Below are 16666 nucleotides of genomic sequence, written 5' to 3'. Positions count from 1 at the left end.
ACGGACCCTTCCGTCTTCAGCTTTTATTCGCCTTATTTTTCACGTGACCATCTCCCACGCTGGGTCTCCGCGCCGTCAGTTTCGTGACAAGCTACGCGGACGCGGCAGGCAGTTAGGTTTCGTGTCCAACAGGAGCTGCCGACCAGACAGTATGAGGATCCCCTTCCTTTCTCAAGAGCAGCATCAAAGTGAGGTCGAGGGCACGATGCGACCGTGCTGCTTGGTTCCGACTGCGGCAGCAGCAGAAATAACAACGGGAGGAAGACCGATATCGTTGCAACCAACCAACAACGGATAGGCGACCAACTACACACACAACAAAAAAAAACCTTCCATGGCGGAACGCGAGTGAGAAAGGAGAAAGATGGCCACGATCTTCTCAAGAACGAGAGAAAAAGAAGAAAAATCCGCCCGCAGGCTGCCTCAGCGCGGTGAAAGTCTCGCCGCTTCGGTCACGCTTCGCACAGCGGGGCTCGGCGCGCCTTTTGGCGTCACGCACGCCGAAAAATAAGAGGATGGTGAAAAGCTGAGAAAGGGGACAAGCTGAGGAGAGAAGAGAAGGAGATAGTGGATAAGTCGAGACAGAAAGAGAGAGAGGTGGCGCGAAGAACAGACTTCTTCCATGGCCGGTCGAGGTCACGGTTCGCAGGAGTTCTCATAGCGTGACACGACGCTTGGGTGAAGAAGGCGATTCCCTTTGCTCGCGCTCTTGGATGGCGGCGAGCGAGATGTGTTTGTGTGTGATGCGGCGGTAGATGGGAGGGGGTAGAGCTCAAGCAGCGGCCACTGGTCTTACGCGAGCAAAGGCTGAGTGAGGAAACGGAGAAACGTGACGACAACGTACGCGCGTGATTGCTGCTGGTGCTGCTGATTGCGGCGAAGAGTCCGTAACACAAGCCCCGTCTTGTTCGCCGCGAAGGTGTACAAAAGCGGTTTCCGGCTTCATACGTTCAGCGCTGGAGACCGATGGCGTGATCGCCAGGCCCTTTATACGTGACACCCTTTGTTCCCGGAACATTGTTAAGAAAACGTAGTGGTGGTTTACAACGTGGCAGCAGGGCGAATAAATTTTGAAAAACAAAATATATAAGGAAGCGGTGTGGGGTTTTGGCCTCGTAAGAGAGTACAGCGAGGAACGATTCAATTGTGACTAGAAATGCATAGTGCTTTTTGTCGTTTTTTTTTTTTTTTGTAACCAACCATATACATATGGATTTTTTCAGTGTCACATAATCCTAATTTGAAGACAAATTATCAAGTTTATAAGCTGTTCGAAGCAACCTACATTGCTATATTTTACTGACCTGTGTTAACACGCCTCGCCCCCCAGACCAAATTGATTCAAGCGTCGGTTGCATTTGCTTCTTGTTGCATTTTACTTCTAAATTTCTTTGGAAGAATTATGATTGCGTTTCTACTTAAAGGGCGCTGCAAAATGCTCCCTTCCTGCGGATTCCCACTTGAAGGGGCTGGGACAGTTGGGTACGTCACCGCCGCCACGGCGGGGGCTAGCCTGCCACCAAATTTTTATCTGTTGTAGGCCGTCATTGCACCCGCCACCGCTTTGGTGGTGGACGACGGCTGCTGTTGCGGCGCGCGTCTTTCTCTCCCTCTTCCTTTTCCTCTCTATTTTCCCCTCTGTCTGCACGAGGCAGCGGAGGAGGCTCAGCTACAGAGCCAGTAGCAGGCCCGTGCATTTTCTTTTCCTTCTTCCTACAGCCACAACACCATTTCCTCTAATTAGGGACACAAGACTGTGGGCCAGAAACCAGCAGCCAGGTACCTACATCTAGCTGATTCTATATTACGGGCAGCCAGTGGCTGGGTAAAACGCGCAAACACGGCCAGTAGCTACTTTTGCAACCCGATACCGAAACGGACCTCGTGAATAAGAAATAGAATGGCCCGTGCCAGATAACCAAAGAAGCAGGTTCATATACTTCTCGATTCATGCTACCTAGACTGAACGCCAACAAAAGAGCGTCCTGCGTCGCTCCGGAAGCAGTGAGACCTGAGTGTGCTTCTAAGATTTGCATGCCGTCAGTAGATATTGTCGACCATAAACCCTGACTGCTCATTGGAGGGTCAAATTCTAAAGTTAAAGCTCAGCTACTTTGGTCATCTGATGAGAAGAGAGGAGTCGCTGGAGAAAGATTTGATGTTGGGAAAGGTTGAGGGTCACCGGAGAAGGGGTAGGCAGCGAACGCGATGGTTAGATGGCATCCTCGAGGAGCTGAAGATGAAGTCATGTGATGTTAGGAAGATAGTGAGAGACCGGAAAGCGTGGCGTGATATGGTCCATAGGGTCGCGAAGAGTCGGACACGACTGAACGACTGAACTGAAATGAACTCATGTAGAAACTGTCCGTTCTCACTCGACCAAGGGTTGCACAGAAACTCGAAATTCGTTAAACGCGCCACACTGTGCGTGGCTCGTGGGCAAAGTTCGAAAATGCGTAAGCCGAGCTTGGCCCTCTCTTATGTGCCCACTCTCTCAGTGGGTAATGTGGTATGCTGAGGTGATTGAGGCATAAAATTGGAGGTGTATATGTCATTGCTTCGAATCTTTATCGCCAACTAGCCTTCAATTTGACTATCAAGTGCATGCTAAATGTGAAGCGAAATAGTATGGCAGAATCCTTAATGCTGTGCAAGAAAAGTTTTGTCACAGTTTTGATATAGAAGCAAGTAACCTAATGCCACATGGAGGTACGCCTGTGGTTTCCGCACATGCCGCCATCTTTATGCGCAACGAGCGGGCGACGGCTGTTGCGACACGCGTCATTCTCTCTCCCTCTTGCTTTTCTTTCTCCTTTATTTTCTCCTCTGTCCTCACGAGGCAGCGTAGATGCTTCAGCTACAGAGTCAGTAGCATGGCCATATAGTTTCTTTTCATTCTTCCTACAGTCACAACTAACGCGCACCACCGTGTATTGACGACGACGGTTGCGCCAAAACAGGTTTTAGCAAAATCGAGATAGTAATGCTTCCGCATTCAAGAAACGTCATCAGACACCGAGAATAACCCCGCGGTCAACCATAGCTACAGCCCCGGCCTACGTGAAAGGTAATGATCCTTTCGCCACGCGCTGCACCCAGACTCCTGGTGTTGAAATAATATCCGCGGGTGCCATTGGCCCCGATTATTTTCGCTGCTGTGAAGCGATATATGGGGTCAGTGCGCCAGTTCCTGACTGACACCGCGGCGATCGACGCCGTCAGGAAAGTGGCAGCACGCTCCACTGGCTTTGGGTAGTGTGCTGAGAGCAACAATAGACGCCCAGGCAGCAAGGGCCTGCGGCTTCTCGAACATATCTCATCCATCTAGGTACCTACCTGCCCACGCCTTTGAAATGGTCACGCTCGCGTGCTTCCTCTGAGAAGAAGCGCGCAGTTCAACCAAGTGACCAAGTGCTCCTTATTTGCGGAGGTCCACGGAGGCGAGCGCAGCAGCTCCGACGGAGAAAGTACGCACTTGCTTACAAAGCGAACCCTCGAACGCAGCGTACAAACAAATTCCAATCGAAGCAGTATACGCCCAGACACGCGACGAGCGATCACTGGTTTCGCTGGTGCGGAGAGTAACCCTCACAACGCAAGAATCCTGAAATCAGGCTACAAAATAAATTTTTATAATTGAGCGAAGTAAAAACGTTGTCAAGATTTGTTATATTTTATCCTTTTCTTTTCTCTTTTTTTTTTTTCGGAAAGGTTCTACGAATACGTCCCTCGAGTGGCGGAAAGCTGCCCTGCAGGAAGGCCGCTGCCAAGAAGTTTTGAAAAGAAACTAAGAACAACATCGCGAGGACTGTAACGCATCTTGATAAGCCAAGAGGTGTACAATCGTCCAATACGTGCGAAAGGAAAAAAAAAAAAATACTTGTCACAAGCGAAGCTATAGTACAGCAGATCGTGTTGTTTGATTGCAAACCTTGTGGTCCGTTTATACACAGCACTCAAGCATACAGCACTGAGGGTAAGCATGACGGTAGTTTGGTATTCGATTCATTGCGTTTGTACCCGTGACTGGATGTGGGTCACTGTGTCTCAGGAGAATAAATTTTATTCCGAAACAGTCGGCTCATTTGTCAGTTCCAGAATTAGGCTTTGCTGGAAAACTTTCATCACCGGCCTGATCCATATTTCCGAGACGCGAATGAGTACCCAGTGAAACGCGTGTCGCCTAATTCTGAGAAGTAAACTGCGCATCAGGTAACAATAAACTCCGTGCCAAACTGTGTATGGGGCAAGAACCCTTGTCAGGCATTATTCTGCCTTTTGCTCTTGCTCCTATTTATTTCTGAGAAATATATAAATAAATCAAATCAAATCAAATAACAGATTTCACTCGCCGGAGAAGTATGAACGTAGACGCTCGATGCGCAGGCGCAATGGGAGGGGTGGTGAAAGGTGTGCGCCACGCGTCCGGTGAACCGGTATACTGTCACTATCTCGTTAATAAAGTCACTTTGGTTCCCGACCAAAACTGTCCGTAATCCGAGTCGCCCACAATACCGAATCCTGAAGAAAATAGTCAAACATAACAAGCTATAATTACTGTCCGCTTTTGTTGATAATGGTGGGCACTAAAGTTGAAACTAGAAACTAGAACTACAATCCCATTATATCGATCACCTTTATGCTAAAACTAAAGTAGCGTATCTTGACGAGTCTAGCAGTATAGATAAGCTTTATGGCGTCTCATGGATAAACGAAAACTTCTATTGCAACTGGTCACATCCCATAAACTGCTTCTATAAGATATCACCTTCAGTTGGCTCAATGCTGCTTAATTTGGCTTTCTACTCTGAACAAGCTGTCGAGAGAATTTTCTTCCCAGGCTTTCATACAATACGAAAAATGGTAATGTGCACTGGCTAGCAATTTCGCTCTGACACATGCAAAAAATAAAAGGGCCATTCGTTAGTGATTTACACTTGCTAATTATGTGCAAGTGGCATGTACTCAACGTGCAGAAATGAAGCATTTTGGACTGGGAAGAAGAGATTGGTTCTCATTTTTGTGCAGAGTACCGCAACAAGACAGCACAGGCCAAATGGTATCTGTGAAATGTTCCCTTGTCCATTGCCCGGACAGCGAGTTTCCATATTAACGAGGTGCAAATACATTGGAAAAGTTTGGTCCTCACAAGTATTGTCCACAATTCGAGTCGTCCATTCTAATGGGAGTCATATTAAAGAGGCACGACTGTACGTCTGTCCGCTCTTACGGTAATATTTCTCCGCTCTGCTATATCTCTCTAATATTACACAGCATTTTGAATTAAGCATGAGCTGCTAAACAAAGAAGGAAAGCACGGTTTGCATTCAGAGTTTGAACGTTATACGACATAGACTAAAATAATCGGCTTTGTTGGGTCTCGTGATCGGACAAGAGAAGACGAGCATTGGCTTACCTAATCTATGCTTGGCACGATGATGCAAGCTGATGCGTATCCTGAAAGGAAAAAGAAAACAAAAAGATGTCAAAGTCAACTCTCTCACAAGAACACATAGCTCTCTATTGATTTTCTACATATTTCTATAAAAAGATATGTAGAAAATCATACCTCACGAGTCTGTGTCCCTCTCTGACATATTTATGGCCCAAGGATGACAGCTTGTCTTAACGCAAACTTCCGTGACACTTATCATGCTTGCATAGTGTGTTCGCAGACCCCCACATACTTAACACGAATGAAGAACGGCTTCGACTGCCGCCAGTCGAAGCCATTGAAGCTCGCTGTGGCTACTTTTTCGACTGTGCACGATCACCGTTTGCTCGCGGACGAAACTTCACTTTTTTTTTAATTTTACCCAAAAATTTCGTTTAAGCTGCCGCACGCAGCTCACGTTCCAATAAAGAGTTTATTCCCAATAATGCGGATCTAACAAAATATTTTAAACAACCTGGCGCGTTTCCATGTTAATCCATTCTTCCGAAACTTCAGGTAGTGGTATGTATATAAAAGCAGTTATTTCCAGATAATGTGGTTTAAAACTCAGAACCACCTTTTTTGTCAGAATCGTGCTTTTGAGCCTTTCTCTGTGAACCGATCTCAGGAATATCACAAACCTGCAGTCTGCGGCAATGCCCCAAAATTTACCTTGGGCGGCGATGTAGAATTGCTGAAAACTTTCTCTATACATTTAATTTTCGCAATAAAATATGCGCAATTTGTCTCCTTTTCTTGCAAAATCAAAATGCGGTGCCGATTGTCCTTCCTCTTCCAGAAAACGAGGTGAAAACTTAACGCCGAAACAAGCGGCGAAAACTAAACCCACACGATGCAAGATTTGCATAACAATGCAAACAGCTTATTTATGCAAAACACAACAACGGTTTCTTCTTAAGTAAGAGAATTAATACCGAGGGAAAAACTTAGGGGCACATCACACTGCCCTTAGCCTTTATTCTGTTAGATTCACAGCCTTCGGACGAAGCTCGTAGTCGAGCGAGCTGCGACAGCTTTGCCCGCAATTTCAGGTTCCCGCGATGAGAACGCTGCAGCGCGTTTCCCGGGCGTACGAGGCCGCATCTGCGAGGAAAATCACGCGATGTGATAGGTGGTTCCCGGCGAGGTAGCGCAGTGGTTACGGCGCTCGACTACTGTTCCCAAGGACGCGGGATCGAATCCCGGCCTCGGCGGCCGCTTTTCGATAGAGGCGAAAATCAAGGCGCCCGTGTGCTGTGAGATGTCAGTGCACGTTAAAGAACCCCAGGTGGTAGAAATTTCCGGAGTCCTCCACTACGGCGTCTCTCATAGCCTGAGTCGCTTTGGGACGTTAAACCCCACAAACTAAACCAACCAACCGTGATAAGTGGCAGTCGGTTGCAAGTTCTTTTGTTGTTGGGAAAAATCGCTCTGTTTAAGTGGATGTTTCTTTCAATAAAAGATGAGTTATTAATAGCGCAGTGTCCTATTTTCTGTGTGTATGTTGTCCTTGTCTTCCTGCGCTAACCTTCTGGAAAACGACTCACTATCGAGTGCGCTGTCCATGCGGCGGTCCCAGTCGAAGAAAGAAACCAAATAGGGAGCTTGCACATTATATATACATGTTGAGCTGCCGCTGGCTCCCTCCAGTCGAAACGTGTTGGGCACGTTATCGTCAACCGCCATAAACGTTATCTCGCATCCGATGACTATCGCTTCACGACGCTGGCTGCAGTTTAAGCCACGCTGTCTGTCATTCGTGTTATGTATGCAGGCATCTGTACTTGACCATTCACATCCACCAACGTGTTTTTCGCCGTATAGTCAGGAGATAGTAACATGATGAGTTTGTCGGAGGTTAACCAAATTTTTCAATCGATTGCGGTGGTCAGTGCCTCCAAAGGCAATTTTTCTTATCGATAACATCTGCCTGAATAATATAATAATATCTCCACACAGTGCTCGCTTGTCTTTACGAGTCCGTGCCTGAATACAAACCTTGTGAATGCCTCAAACAGGTACTACTTCCCGCATTCCTAACCCGAACGCCGATTGGCATTATCGTCGCAGTGCTTTGGACCATTGGTTCCGAGACTACGCTAGGGGGCTTGCCGGACCCAGAGATCCCGAGCTATCATCAGTCGCCGCGAGCACCAATCCCCATGGTATCAGAGCCGGCGACCAGAGCTTCACGTGGCGTTAGTCGGGTTCCGGTAAAAACGACCCCGGAAAAAAAGTCCCCCGGTGGAAATGTGCCCGGAAAAAATGTCTCCGGAAAAAAATGTCCCCGGAACAAACGTCCCTGTAAAAACAAATGTCCCTTTTTGCGAACTAGGAAAAAATGTCCCCAAGCGGGTGAAGTTAAATGTATCAACATCTATCTTTCGCCTTACCTGGGACTCGGCTTCTTAGGGATGAATTGCTTCTAAACAAGGTTATTGGCCTAAAAATGTAAAAACTGTATCAAGCGAGCATTCACGCGATAAATTAGCAATAAGACCCTAATAACATCTCGCCTTTTTGGTTATTTGACCTTGCATCTCTTTTCATGATTTTAGCTTGAACCTGATTTTGATTTTTTTTTTCTCAACGTGTTTTCTCGTTCCTCCTCATTGTACCATAAAGACGTAGACTGTTGACACTTGGCGAGCTGCAATGATGTATGCGCATGTGAGGTGTACACAACAACAGAAAAGATGATAGCAGCGGAAAAGAGCGACCAAAGACAAGTTCCTATCTCGATCATTCTGCACTTCAACGACGTTCACCGATCGAAGTGTCGATTTGTAGTAGCAGTGTGCTCTTTCATGGCTCTTTCATGATCGTGGTATGATATGGCACTCCGACAGCGACCTCTTATTTGTCTTGTTTGCGCGCTGACCACCGACTTCGACGGCGGACACTAGGAATGATGCTTCAGGGCGGCCATCCTAATTTCCCTATCTCCATTGGCGATGCGTACCGGGGCCACTGGAACGGTTGACCCTCGTCTGCGAGGGTCAGCCCTGCGATCTTTCTTCGTACGCTTCACGCAGCCGAAGCACGTGACGGTTGAAGCCGTAGCGGGCTCACCGCGCTGGCTGCAACAATCGCAAACGTATCAGCCTACCCCTGGGGCTGGGCTGTCGAGTCACGGCCGCAGATAATTTCGTTCACTCAAACCACGATTGAGAGCACCACAATCGTGGCGCACGAATGCCTTAGTCACGTGATATTTTTTCTGTATTTCGCGGGCTTTCTTTAGAGATTGGAAAAACGATACAAGGTGAGGCTTTCTTTATCGGAAATAAATGGAATGGGGATTTCGGAAGGTGCTCTCCAACTTTGCAAATCACAGCTGTTGTCTAAAGGCAATACTTCGTAAATCAGAAAAAAAAAATATTTTAGTTACTAACTACTTGATTGCAAAATAAAAATTTCCTATGGTGCGCAAGATGTCTGGCAGCTGTATACAAGTGGTTTCTCTGGTCTATCGTAAATGTTTGATTTTTTAACCCCTGGCTAAAGCAAGCGTGGGCACACGGTATAATCGTTTCGCATTCCATGCGCTCTATGAAAGTATACGCGTTTCAACTTGTGCAAATAAACTGAACGTCACAAGGACACCCGTGCACAAGCGTGCCCCTGGTATTTAACTGTGTCCGTATTGCATTAGCGGATCTTCTTTCAGGTACTGAATTGCAGGGCATGACTGTTCATTTAAGGAACGCGAAAAGAGAAACGAGGTGACAAAAAATAAAAGAACGGTGACTATAAGAACACGTACAGAGAGCTTTGTATGTGACTCCTCTCCTTGGTACTTGAGTGAGCGTTAGTACTGGTAACTCTCTAAAGAACAACGCGAAAGCAAGCCGAAATGTCTCAATTTGCGAGCACCTTCAAAGGATTTCAGACGTGAAAGCTTCAGAGGTTCAGCGCCCAACAGTATATCGGATTTTCGCACGTAGTACCGTTTTTGTGCGACGAAAACGAGGAGACAAATAGAAATGTTGGAGGTTCATGTATAGGCCGCAAGGAAGCTTTTAGCAGAATAGGGTTCGAACTAAACATATCCGGCTTTTTCCTCCATCTATCTCAGCACTTTCTATGATGGTATACGCGCTTGCTGCTCGAGTTCTCGTTTTTACGCAGTAGCATATTGGTATTGTTCGGCCAAAAAGCCGTCGCCTGATCCGACAATTTAGACCTCGCGTTAAAAAACGTGTGGGGAAACTTGTATTAAAAAATACGCGCGTATTTATGATAAAACCAATCTTTGCGGTGGTGACTTGTCATTTCGATTCTTACTTAATCTATATGCTAGTTAATTTTGAGTCTAGTTTGTCACAGGGATTCGAACCGAAGGGAAGGGATCACAGTATCCGCCTCACTTGCTAGGTGGACACCTGCATCTACGGCTTACAATTGTAAGCCGTAGATGCAGGTGTCCACCTAGCAAGTCAGGCGGATACTGTATTTCCCTTTCCTAAAAAAAAAAAAAACCATACCAAGTAAACACGTTTAAGAGTTCGCCAAACTCTCCGCTAGCCTCTCAATAAAAAAGAAGTCGCTGAATAAGAAGGCCATGTTAAAGTCGTTATCGCGTTTTCTTTTAAAGACGAAGATTCAGCATAACCCTGCTATTTTCTCCTAGATACATTTTTATTCTAGTGCTCAGAGCTCTGAGCTGTTGATCAAGTGTTATATCTTTTATTCACTGCGAGCTATAGGGTAAAATCACGTTAGGCATAGCATCGTACTAAGGGGTATAGTAATAATAATCATCCGAGTTGATTTACTAGGATAATAAACTACTCCTCTACTATGAACTTACTAAGACAATAAAGTATCGATTTTGCAAACGCAAGTGTTATAAATTACAGAACAAATTCAATTACGAGCCGCAAATTCTGGAAATGTAGAGGATTTATGAACTTTGATAGAATAAGTTCGTCTCTTAAAATATCGCCATCCATTTCAAGGACCGCTGCCGGGAAATTAAGCAGGATAATTGTGCAAAAGGAAGGAAAACCTCGAATGACCTGAGAATTCATTTACGCTAACAGAAACAGACCAACGTGGTGGTTGTTTAAGCACGGCTAGCGAAATCACGAGCGAAAGCGCTGTTAAGCACGGTTTTACAAGGTTGTACACAGCTTTAATGGACGGCGCAGATCGCCTTAAAAAAGTCCTTAGCTAAAATTATAAAATGAGCACGAGCAATAGCCCCCCCTCCCCCCCCCCCCTTTTCATCAATCCTCTCTGCATCGCAAAGCTTTTGAAGGTAGCTCCATGAGCGCTGAGCATATCGGCGATCGAAAACGATGCTCCTCCTCTCGCCCCTCGGATAAGCGCACGTCTGCTCGCGATAATAAAAGAATACAAATCACGACGTCGAGTCACGACTCCCCGCCCGCCCGCGTAACTTGGGAGCATCCACTGAGCGCGCACCCAGCAAGCCCCGATGGCTTCAGTGGGAGGGAGAGCGCAGCGAGGTGTTCCAACATGGACCCTAACCTCCACCAAGGTAGAAGAGAAGCAAGGGCCGAATTCGTTCAAAAAAGCATACGCTCCTCAAGACACGACCATGTATGCAGACGCGTCCTCGAGATGAGGACACAACAAAATTGCAGTGGCCATGGTGGTCGATTCGTCTCTACGCGAAGTGATTAGCGCCCCTATGCGACACTGCACAGTAGCAGAGGCCGAGGAAGTAGCCGTTGCTCTAGCAGTGGCAGAGGGCTATAGAACCGGGCGGTCGCTAACGGTACTCACGGACTCTCAAACAGCCTGCCGAAATTACATGAATATTAGGATAGGTCGTCACTAGCTCCGTATACTCCTCGAAGCGAGCGACAGAATTAAAAACGACGAAGAAAACAAGACCGGACACAAAATTATGTGGGTACCGGGGCACATGGGGTTGGCAGGGAATCAAGAGGCCGGCAGGATAGCTCGAGCATACACTACTTTCCGAGCATCCGACGAGTCCGCGGAACTTTTCCCAGCACCAGAGGCATACTCGGCCGTACCAGAAAATTACAGAGGCAGAAGAATGCGATATTTCCCACCACACAGTTCTCTCAACAGAGGGGAAGCTGTCATTTGGAGACAATTACAGACGGGTTCATACCAAACCTACATATACTAAACAAAATGCACCCTACCATGCATATACGCGGACAGATGTCCGTGGTGCGATGAAAAACCCACACTATGTCACATCACATGGGACTGCCAAAATATAGAAGTGGTCCCCAAAATTCGAAACACGAGTACGGAGCAATGGGAGACTCTGCTGTCCAGCGACCGCTGCGAAGACCAGCAAGGTCAAGTACAGCGAGCTCAACGGGCGGCAGTAGCCAGCGGAGCCCTGGACTGAGGGCAACCGACTATTGTGTAGAAGTGGAGAAGGTCGACGGAGAAAAATCTTGTGGATGCAATAAGCAGACATCTCTGAAGACGTCCCAAAAACCGCCAAAATAATATAAGGCTAAATAAAGTTTTTCCTTCCTTCCTTCCTTAATGGGTTGCAAGCGGTCGCTAGGAACACTTTTGAAGCAAAAGCTGGTAGAGCAGCGCTCCGCGTGTCTGATAATTTGACCTTCAAGTGACTTTGACAGACACTGCTTTTCCTTTCTTATAAACCAATTACAATTGAAGCGAAAGCTTCCCTACGATATGCAGAGCAGGTCTTCGCGGGACATTAAATATGACCTTCAAGTGACCTTGGTCTAATTTGGCGTAGGTGTCCACAATATCGTGGTGTCCGCCCAAAAGTATACTGTGCCTTCATTTCTCTTCAACACCGCCTCTGTGTAGTGGTTGAGATGCCCGACTAATACGCTATAAAGTACCCGGGCTCGATCGAACCCGATCGCCGGCGGCTGCATTTTGCTGGATGCGAAGCGGAGAGGCGTCCGTGTGTTGTGCGATGTCAGTGCACATTAAAGATTCCAGGTAGTCGAAATTACTCCGAATTTCTTCACTACGGCTCCTTTTTCTCTCTTGCCACTCTCACTCCCACCTTCCTACCTTCCCTGTGGCGCGATTCAGGTGTCGACAGTGTGACAGATACAGCGCATTTCCGTACCAGTAAACCAATCGATTAATTGGCGAAGAGGCAGCCCTGTTTTTCCGATGTCAGATCAAGTTAACGGCCCCCAAGTGGCCGAAATTACTCTGTAGTTCTAAACTACGGTATCTTTTACTTTTCCCGCTTCCACTCTCACCTTCCTTCCTTCCCTCAAGTCTGACAGATACTGCGCCTTCGCTTTCTTATAACCAATCCATAATTTACAAGAAAAAGTTGTGAAAATATGACCCTGACCTGGTTAGGTGTAGACTGTAGTGCCCACCCAAAATTATAAGGAGGTTTCCTTTCTGTTAAACCTAACTGTCTCTTCTACGTCTCAAACGAAACGCAGCCGCCAGCGACCGGGTTCGATTCCGATCGCCGGCGGCTGCGCTTTTAGGGAGGCGAAATGAAGAGGCGCCCGTGTGCTGTGCGATGTCAGTGCACGTTAAAGATCCCCACCTGGTCGAAACTACTTCGTAGCCATCCGCTAAGACACCTTTTTCTCTTTCCACTTTCGCTCCCACCTTCCTCTTTCCTTACGGCGCGGTTCAGGTGTCTACAGAAACAAATGTGAGTGGTACTGTGCATTGCCCTTCCTGTGAACCAATTATTATTATTATTATTATTATTATTATTATTATTATTATTATTATTATTATTATTATTATTATTATTATTATTATTTAAGTGGAATTATGAAAAAATCGACGGTTGAAAAGGTGGTATTACCGAGGCTATCACTGCAACACTCGGCTTTCGTCCTATCCATAAGTTCAAGCTATGTCTAAAGCCCCAAATTAGTATTTGTAAATTTTAGACCCTAAACAAAGCTTTTATACTTGACTCCAGTGCTCTCAAACAATAACGAATTCTTCAAGGTCACACCACCTTTTGAATCTGCGGTTTTTCAGGTATTTTTTGCTTATATTACTTCTGAATGAAAGCGCAGTATCTGCTTTCACTCAACTTTATTCAAATCCAGCCAGGCGAAATCCGAAGTTGCACCCTGAGTACTAGATCTTACGCTCTAAAAACTGAAAAGGCCAAGGAAAACAAAAACGCATAGCTTGAAATCTCATCAAAACACCTGATCGTCCACTTGGTCATACAGCTGGAAATTTATCGTTTGGAAGTAAATTTTTGGCCACTCTGTAAATTTGAAACCTTTCCTACAGCAGAAAGTTCGCCCCTTTAGCGGTATTGTCTAATTCGCAAAAGAATGTCAAGCTGCACGTACCCCTGCGAACAAACGTAAACGGAGCACGCGATTTTCTTCCAAAACTTTTCACGCGTTGCCTGTTTGAAACTGGCAGTCATGTTATGTTCGAACCGGTAGTAGACACCAGTGCCCTTTTACTTGTACAAATATTGCTTTCTTATCTCCAGTGCAGAAAGTGGGGTTTTTAATTTCAACGGAAAAGCGTGCTTCGTTTACTTATGTCCACACCTGTATATGTTTCTCTTTTTTTTTTTTTTTGTCGCCTTCCTCATCCCCTATTTCTGCAGCCTGATACTTTTGTTTAGCCGCAGTAAATTTGATTCGACTCAAATTTGATTCAACTTACTTGAGAAACAATGACCTCAGAATTTTGAAGGAGACAAGTGAAACCAAATTAGCCGCGAAAGCAACATCCGATTCCTATAACGCTGCCCAAACATAAAGCCTGACGTTCCTTCAAACTTCCTTCCATGCGACCGATATGGATCCCAGTTGCTTCTCCTTTACGTGCCTTGGACGTTTTATAGCGTGTGAAGCTACGTTGACAGGGCAGTAAGAACCTAAAATAGCTGACATACCAAAATAAGAAGGCAAAGGGAAATCATGCTGCCATGTTGTCATGTCCAGAAGCCATGACGCGCGGCTCGAACGACTGTGGGTTTATTTGCGGTCACCAATGGGAAGTAACGGCTAGAAAAGCGCCGGCACAGAAGCTAGGAACAGCTGGGCAAAGCAGGGGAAGTAAATGATGAGATGTACACACAGGAAAACCAATAGAGAAACCAAGCTCCGAAAACAAAAGGTTAATAGAAAATTAGAGGCAACGACACAGTCTCTCTGAAGAAAGAAAGAAAGAAAGAAAGAAAGAAAGAAAGAAAGAAAGAAAGAAAGAAAGAAAGGAAGAAAGAAAAAAAAGAAAGAAAGAAAGAAAGAAAGAAAGAAAGAAAGAAAGAAAGAAAGAAAGAAAGAAAGAAAGAAAGAAAGAAAGAAAGAAAGAAAGAAAGAAAGAAAGAAAGAAAAGACGTGTGCAGCATTAGCAGACGCGGCAGGTACTGGTATATAGGAGTGCGCGAAGGCCTTATTTTGACCGAGATGACCAGCGAACCCCGAAATAGAATTTCTGTGTCGCGCGGAGCCCCCGAAATGACAGAGGCCAGGGAGCTCGATGTTTCCGATGTGTGCTTGATTCTTTTCTTGCGCCCATGTCTTTGAATGTGCGGACTAAGAGACAGAATAGAACAGAAAATGAAAGAAACACTGCAATGTCTCTCCAGATTTTTTTTGCTCGTAGCGCCATGAGTTTAAATCTTTAGGCTTGAAAACGTTGCAGCTGCTTTTTTCTTTGTTTGTTTGTTTGTTTTTCAATACAACGATACTGTTTTGTGAGAGTTCTTTTTTAGAGAGAACCGCCTTTGATGCAAGAGCTGGCTATTAAAAACGCTTGATCATTGTTAATAGTAAAATCACACAATTCCTATCGATATTCCTATACATAACAGTCAGAAGAAGAGTATTTACAGAATATCGGTGCAGAATTTAACGGTGAATGAATGAATGAATGAATGAATGAATGAATGAATGAATGAATGAATGAATGAATGAATGAATGAATGAATGAATGAATGAATGAATGAATCGACGATGTTAAATGGTACCAGGGCGACTAGAGTCAAGAAAGTGACAAAAATAATATATCCATGAAACATTTATGCTGATTTCTAAGACGGTATACTTATGTTGCATTTGGGAGTGGGATATTGTTTATTTGTTTGTTTCTGTATGCCACTTTTCTTCTTGCGCGTAGATGTAATTAGAGCGTTATTTTCCTTCCATGATGTCTAATAGACATCGCAAGCCTTCTAAACCTATACCTTAAATCTGATATGCTCAGCCTTTGTATAATAGGTTCGGGACCTTATAGCGCTTCATGCAGCCGACTAACTGTGGAATTTTCAGTAACATCAGCAAAGTTCAAAGACAACTACAATGAGTCTGATTGTACAGCAAGATTTCTGCCGCGTTATTTATATCCAGCCCACCTCACTTAGCTTCAATCTTCGTGCAACGTACCACTTAACTCAGCCATGGAACTATATAAAGTAAAAAGCCTAATCGTCTCACTCTGTAAATCGCTTAATTATGACGTATATGTTAACCCCAGTTACGTTGGACGTTCCGCGCGCGCGCGTTTTTAGTCACGCATGAAGAAAGGGTCCATTAAATGTCAACCGCCGCGTAATTAGTTAACTACGTCACCTCGCCGAAGAAGTTGTCACATCTTAGGCGCCGAGACACTCCTACCTTACGATGAGACACCTTTGTATACGTCCTCGAAACATCCCTCCAGCTGCAATCATGGGAGACAGCGGTCGCGACGTTCTCGACGACCCGGACAATTGCGTAACTACTTCGCGATACTGGATGATGCCACCACGTTCCTCGCGCAACCGCGCGCCACTTAGCAACAGGCATCTCGAGAAAACCGATCTATTCTCGGGATCCCTCCTTGTAATCAAGCAATTTCACGATCAGTCACCCAGAAAGCACAGGACACACAACGCACTCCTACCCTTCTCTCTTTTTCCTTTCCTTCTCAGTCTCCTCTTACTTTACCTGTGGTTATTCTTCGGAAAGTGGCGCAAGAGGAGCGCTTCCGCGCCGAACAAGATCCCTGCTCTCATGTCACTGTCTCGCACCCACGCTATATCACGCTCCCGCACCCACATCCGCCTATATACACGGGACTACGAGACACTCATTCCGTATAAAAGCAACTTCCAGGCAGGAAGACACAGGCAAGGCACGCCACCTTGGCGCCGCATCCCGGGCACGTATTACGGGCCGCGAAAGAAACGCGCTCTCCTCTTGATTGGCCATACTCACGCGATTAACGCGTTTTCGACGAACCAACCCTTGTGTGTCACCGCCCGCGGGCTCACGAAACAGCGTGAGACTC

The 16666-nt window shown here is 45.9% G+C and overlaps 1 protein-coding gene across 2 annotated transcripts in view; it reads right to left on the bottom strand.

Annotated features, from left to right (window-relative positions):
* Positions 1–16666, bottom strand: part of LOC146182143 (uncharacterized) — a 269793-nt gene that overhangs the window by 222434 nt on the left and 30693 nt on the right. For both annotated transcript variants that reach the window (XM_084577157.1, XM_084577160.1), the window contains exon 2: positions 5417–5457. The gene's annotated coding sequence lies outside the window, so the exon portion shown is untranslated. The remainder of the gene's footprint in view (positions 1–5416; positions 5458–16666) is intronic.

Source organism: Amblyomma maculatum, chromosome 8 (genome assembly GCF_055883805.1).
Source record: "Amblyomma maculatum isolate TAMU_Amacu chromosome 8, ASM5588380v1, whole genome shotgun sequence".
NCBI lineage: Eukaryota > Metazoa > Arthropoda > Arachnida > Ixodida > Ixodidae > Amblyomma > Amblyomma maculatum.
Note: the sequence above shows the minus strand (reverse complement) of the source record. Positions and strands in the feature narration are given on the sequence as shown.